Source organism: Pinus tabuliformis, chromosome 2_1 (assembly GCF_031772625.1).
Source record: "Pinus tabuliformis cultivar Carrire ecotype Pingquan chromosome 2_1, CPIR1, whole genome shotgun sequence".
Classification (NCBI taxonomy): domain Eukaryota; kingdom Viridiplantae; phylum Streptophyta; class Pinopsida; order Pinales; family Pinaceae; genus Pinus; species Pinus tabuliformis.
The window spans coordinates 519,411,432-519,418,771 of NC_142299.1; positions in this window are offsets into that span (position 1 = coordinate 519,411,432).

The window sequence follows — 7,340 nt, forward strand, 5'->3', positions numbered from 1 at the left end:
ATAGTTTTACCTACTGTAAATGAAGTATGTACCTTTACAAAGAATTTGAAAGACCAAGAAAACAAATTCATATTGGAGAGATATTTTATATTAAACTGTGGAATCCAAAATTATGCCGAGAAAGTAAGGATAATTCTAGAATAGATAATCACAAAAAGAAATTATATAAATAACCTCTTACAAAAAAAATATTACAAATATTGAGTCACAATTTCATGCATATAATTCAAAATTTCTATATTGGAGAATCCTTAGGAAAAATTCTCTAAGGAAACTAAATGCAAATAAAAATATCATTTCAATAGAGGCATTATGCCTATAATGTCTTCTAATCCAGAAAGGTGCATGAAAATGTGTGCCATCTCAAGAATATTGTAAAGTCAAACTAAAACACGGGTGGAAGCATCACGAGCTCAAGTTTAAAAGCGAAATAGTTGATGTGGAACATAAATATAAGAGCTCGGTGAGTATTGAAAATAAATTACAAACTAAATCCTTTCCAAATAAATTCTCCCTCGCCAAAGAGATGAGTAATTCCCGTGTCGATGTGGGTACAAAGAATAGTCAGTAACTATCATGTATTAAGTCAAGAATGTAAGTAAAAGCAAGTAAAAACTTCTAAGGAAAATGCGAAAACAAAGGAGGTTTTTTACTTGTGAATATCAAAGATAACTCTTTCATGTTTCCTTATCTGCATAAAAAAGATGCCAAAATAAGTTGATGAGTCAAATTATTAACTCAACAGAAGTGAATCTTACAAACCCTTAGTCAAAAACTCGAAGAAGAATAAAATCCACTCCAATAGAGAGGAAAATTTTGCTTATCCATATTAATTGGAAAATAAACTTTACTCCAAATATACACAAAGGAAGAACCCATAAAGGAAGGGTTTAATTTACAAGTGAAGAAACCCTATAACGAGGGTATAGTTAGAAGATTTGAAAAATAAGAACTACAACTCTTATTCACAGTTAAAATCTATAAAAGATCCTTATACGTATTTAAGAAAAAAAACGTTGCAAGGAATGGCATAGGGAGTAGACCCAAAACTTGACGAATAACAATGGCCATTTGAAACTTTATGTATCGAGCTAAAATTAAACAAATAATAATAAAAATAATAATAATAATAAATTGTAAAAATATTAACCCTCTTTTTTGAAAAAGTGACAACTATTCTAACAGAAATAACCTCAAAAGTCGAATTTGAAATCTTATGAAGAAATTATTTGACAATTACATTACTAAGAAGAAGAAATAAATATAAACAATTTTGTGACTACAAAACTAACCATTACCTAGAAGAGCTAGTAGTGTTGAATTGAGATATGAAAGAAATAACCAAACAAAAATTCAAGATATTAGAAACCTTAAAAAGGAGCTAGGACGTTATTCTTCTTAATACTATATCTTCCTTAAAAAAAACCCAAAAAACCTGCAAAAAAAAATGGCGAATTGACCAACATGAGACTATATTTATAGCTTAATAGACCTACAAATTCAAATCCAAACGAATTAATGTGTGATAGAAAAATCATAAGTTGTTGTAAAAAGTAAATTATGGTCGGTTTACCTTCCTAAACATGAGGGTTAATGTGGAGTAAATCCACCCACGCATTTGACATATAGAGAGCTAACTCGATGTGACACCTATGGAGAATGTCAAAGTGAAAGGGAAGACTCAGCATGAAACCCTAGTCCAGAGCAACTTATGTAGAAAAAACCCTCATCAAAATGAATGAATGAGAGAACTATGAGGTAGTCATTAGGATGCATCAAAACCTAAAACAATCCCACACCGTTGATCAACCGAGGAATAACGCCAACCATTTATTGGGATAGATCAACATGCAACATCATGGCTAGTGTCGTTGAAAGCATGGAAACCTCCCGAGAACATTTCGTAAATAAAACCCTATCCTATGTTAACAACAATATTCAAATTCATTAAATCAAAATATCCATTCATTGTAGCATTAAGGAACCTTTCATTAAATAGGTTTAGGATTTACCAACCAACGTATCAAAGAGAACTAAAAGACTGCCAAATATATACTAAGCGGTGTATACATACTGAGCGTTTTATTTTTATAAAATAGATCTTTCTAAAGGGCAAAAAATAATAACACGTGTCGAATGAAATTAAACTATAAAAATATTTACATGGTCCATATCTCTATGCGATGAATCCAAAGGATAAAACTAGACTATAGAGTTAATTTTTATAGTTGATAGTTTAGATATATAAAAAATAAAAAATCAATAACCCTTATTAATAGGAAGGTATTCCTATCTAAGGTATAGTTCAATATAATCAATAGATTAATATTCTAGCTATTAAAATCATTAAAATCAGAGTTTGTCCTTTTGAATATAGAAACCCTTTCCTTTAGAGAATTAAATTGTCACCATTAATTTGTTAGAAAAGCTTTTCGCTTCCAAAAGATATTAAAAAAATACAAGGAGATAATATGTTAATCTATCAATAGAGGAGCAATGTTATAAGGTTATTTAAATTTTATAATCATTTAAAATGGTGATATCGGGAAAAACATAAGTTCACATAAACTTTATTAGAAGTTGGTAAAATTATTTATCACCTCATATACACACACACACACACACACACACATATATATATATATATATATATAATTAACTAATTATATATATATATATATATATATATATATATAATTAACTAATTAAAAAATTAGGGTGTAACTGAGAGTCTTTAAAGATGTATGTTAATTTTATTTGAATTAGGTAAATCAAGTAAAATGCATTCAAAGATAAGGTATTCAAATGGAGCATCAAAAATCTAAAAAACATTTCTCTTCAACCATGAAGAGTTAGAGGGAGTTTCATATACCATTGGAAAGGTATTGATGATGACTATGTGATAATATAGTCCTTCCTTGAATTTTTTTTGGCTTTGAACAACTTTTCCTTGATTTTCTTTTGATTGTCAATTTTTCACTTAAGGGCTTAAACTCTTTTGATCTTTAAGGTTTCTTGAACTATTATCACATGCTTTGATCATCCCAAAGCTAGGGAGTCATCCCTAATATTAGGGCTTTGACATCAACGAAAATACTATTTAGAAATGACCCATTAACTCTTTAACATCAATGACAACTTTTTTTTTTTCTAAGTAAAGACTAATTCTATTAAAAGGAAATGAAAATAAGGTTACAAAGAGGCAGAGGCCTCAGACTAGAGCAATTGAATGCATCCAGGAGAACAGAGCTGTCCCATACTTGGGAAAAAACAGTTACAGTGATACACAAACCATCCATAGAAGCTTGACAACTACCAGAAAGCCCTGGTGCAGAGATAGAGTAATCCCTTTGAAACAGTGAAAACCAAACACCTATAGATAGCAAAACTGTACATGTTAACCGGGAAACGATGTACTACTGAGCCAAAAAGACATAAAACCAGACTACCGAACCCCATGAGCAGAACCAGAATATTGAAATTCTGAGCCACAAAGACATAGAACCAGATTGCCGGACCGCCGATACAAAGCCAGAACATCAAAAACAGAAGAGACCGAACCTGACCCATGACCAAAGGAAAACTCTAAGCAGCCAAGAAGGAAACCAGGTGGCATCACATGGGGACATCCTGATCCAGCGACTCCTCGATGACAGGGCATGCATTTCCATACCAAAAAACACCATCATGTTCCACATCATCCACTCCGCTGCCATCTGGAGGAAACGACTCAAGACGGATACCACTGGAGCTGCCAGCAAAGGCCACCGAGACTTTGACTTCATTTGGCATGCCACTAGGTGGCTGAGAAGTGCTTGGAATACCTCCCTCACCATGCATGTCGCCACACCTTTCCACCTTATCTTCATCTGCAGAAGTCTGCCCAGAACCAAGGCTATCCACAACTTTGAGACCACCTTGAGGATGCTCTGCCACTGTACTCGCCGGAGGTTGAATCTGAGCTTCTTCCTCAAAGAAAATTATGGTGATATTAGCTGTAATGATGGGCTTATTCAAGCTACTCTGAAATTTAAAGTGAGTCGATTAAAAAGCATTATGCAGGAAGGGTTTTCGAGCAGGGCTAGATGGGGGTGAATTCGCTTGGGAAGAAGGCGGAGAGACAGGGGGTAGAGGCTGATCTACAGAATGAGCAGCTTGATGCTTCGTACGACCACCACAGCTTCATCGATGACGGATTCTCATACGATGTTTGACCATGGTTAAACGACAAGGGGAGAGCACATAAGCACAGAGAACTTTTGGAGAATGCCTGGTCTGCACAACAGGAATCTGAGGAAGACTCAATGAGCAAGATAGAGAGTGGGAGATAAACGTCCCAAGCCCAGAATCAGGAGCAACTAGGAGCCGGCATTGAACACCTGAGACGAACTACTGCAAAGGAAATTTGCATAAGGCAGGCAAAGAATATGAGACGGGGTGCATGCAATGAGATTAAAGACCGAGAACTCCATGTTAAAACCAACTCCTTCAATGTCTCGGCGGATGTGAGCATTAATATCAACCTGCAGACGGACTTGCTCGCACCTAATGTGAGCCATCATGAGCCAGGTAAGGATGTGGAGAATAGCGTTGGCCAGCAGCTAGCATGGCCAAGCGTCGTCGCTCATAAATATCCTCATTAATGTATTCTGAAATCACCCGCATCCGGGTGCTCTTCTTCTCCCTGATTCATTTCATTCTTCACCAGATTTTGATAGTCCTTGAGTTGAGATTCAGAGGCTAATCTGGATATTGAGCCTGTGTGAAGTTCTAATTCACTTTCAACTCCAATGTTGGCTAGTAAATCAGCCACCTTGTTTCCTTCCCTTCGGATGTGCTTAAGAGTAATCACCCTGTGAGAAGAGAGCCAGATTTCAATGAGCTCGAGCTGCTTCGCCATTCTCCAGCTACTGCTAACTTTACCTGAGGGGGTGCCTTGCATAATTTTGGTGACCATATTTATGATGATTTGAGAGTCGCCTTCTATGATAAGCGGAAAGAATCCATTATTTTGAGCTAGAATAAGACCCTGCCAAAGACCTTCCAGTTCCACCGAATTGTTGGTGTCCTAGCCTCTTGAGCCTAGAAAGGTAAGAAGAGGAAAGCCCTTATAGTTTCTGAAAATTCCTCCGAAGCCCGAGTCACCTGGGTTGCCTTTCGAGGCCCCATCAAAGTTCAGCTGGAACATATGCATGGGAGGAGGGATCCACTTATCAGGAGAACGACTCGATGAAGGAATTGGTCCTTTGGAAATAGGTTCTTGATTCCATTGAAGGTTCCAATTGGCCCAAATATTTTGCTCTTGGGGAGTAGAGGGAAAGTCCTCCTGAGACCAAGTATGAAGAAGTAATGTTTCCTTAATATTTTGGCAGATAATTTTCCAAAGATTCTCCAGGGGCGCAGATAGATCCTTGAAGATTCTCTGATTTCTCTCCTTCCAAATGGTCCACATGAGGAAGCCCGAAATGAGTTTCCATAATGAGTTTAAGATCTTTCTTTGATAAGGATTCCGATCCCAGTTGCGAACAATGGCTATGATGTCTCCCTGTATTCTGCCTTCCTTCTGACACCGAAAACTGACTTTTTCCTAGAGCTTGCGCGCAATAGGACAGTAGTGCATAAGGTGCTTTATGGATTCCTCTTCTTGTCCGTAGATCAGGCACATTGAGGGCCCGTGATAGTTCCTCTTCCTGAGATTGTCCCATGTCAGGATCTTGTTTTGACATAAGAGCCAGAGAAAGGTAGAAATTTTTGGCCAGTTGTTGGTGTCCCAGACTTTGCTCCAGAGTGGGTCTTTGACCATGTGCTCCTTAATTATTAGATTGTAAGCTTCTCTGGTGGAAAAGGTGCCTTTTTCTTCATAACCCCATCTGAGTATGTCCTTGTCGTCTGAGTACTGTATTTTCCTTTTCATTAATTCTGTAGCAAGAGTTTGTTGAGCTTGTTCTGATCCATGTCTTAAGATTTGATCCACCTTAATCCATTGCCTGTGACCTTGTATTGGAGAGGGATTCCAGAACATTTTGATTTTGTCATAGGCTTGTATATCCTGCTCTGGGATTTTCATATGAGAGATTAGGTCCTTTATCTTGGGCTGTTGCTGTCAAGAATCCTCCCAAAACCTTGTTGTGTTGCCATCCTTGACCTCCCAAAAACTATGCTACTGAATTAGGCTTCTATGTTGCTTGGCTGAATTCTAGATAAGGGATCCCATGCTGACCTCTGACATTCGGATTAGATCTTCTGCTGGGCGATTGCTGGCATATTTAGTTGTCCATAGAGTGGCCCATGGGGTGAGTGGTACAGTAAGCCATTTCCACCATATTCGTGCCCCCATGACCACGTTGTTGTGATAGGGATCCCTTAGGCCAGTTCCCCCTGCGCATTTTGGAATGCAAACTGTATCCCATTTGACAAGGGCCCATTTGCGGCCTTGACCTGAATTGCCCCATAAGAAAGATCGCTGAAGATGCCTGATTTCTTTAAGAACCCATTTGGGAGCCACTAGGATCGAGAAAAGATAAAGCGGCATGGACTGAAGAACAACTTTTATAAGAACTAGCCTACTTTCCATATTGAGGGTCCTGTGAGTCCAAGAGGAGAGGCGGGCTTCCAGTTTTTCTAGAAGGATTTTCCAAGAAGAGTGCTTCAAGGCGAGGCAATCATGGGTGCTCCTAAATATTTGGAAGGGAGGACAGCAATGGAGAAACCAAGAATGCGGGCAATGGCTGCTTGGGTTATTACAGGAGTGTGAAAAAAGAAGATTTGGGATTTGACTTTGTTGATATTGGCTCCTGAGGCGTCCGAGAAATCTGTCAATAGCATTTTGAGCTGACGAGCTTCCTGGACAGAGGGATGACCAAAAAGCATGTTGTCATCAACAAATTGCTGGTGGGTGAAAGCGGGGGAATTATGGAGAGACAAACCTCTTAGAAGCTGTGAATGCTGAGCTTGTTTGATACTGCGGCCCAAACCTTCTGCCATAATAACAAAAAGGAAGGGAGAGAGAGGGTCTCCCTGTCTGATTCCCCGAGAAGGATGAAAGGGGGAGGAGGGAATGCCATTAATCAGAATCGAAAAGAAGGAGGAAGAGATGAGGCTCATGACCCACCTAACCCAGGGAGGTGCAAAACCAAAAGCAGTGAGAATTTTTTTAATGTACAGCCAGCTCAAGCTATCAAATGCCTTAGAAAGATCTAATTTAAGGAGCATACCTGACTTTTTGGAATGCTTCAAAGAGTGAATGATTTCATGAGTCAAGATGATTCTGTCCGTGATCTGCCTACCTTCAACATACCCAGATTGCTCCAGTGAGATAATTAGAGGGAGTAGCAATTTGA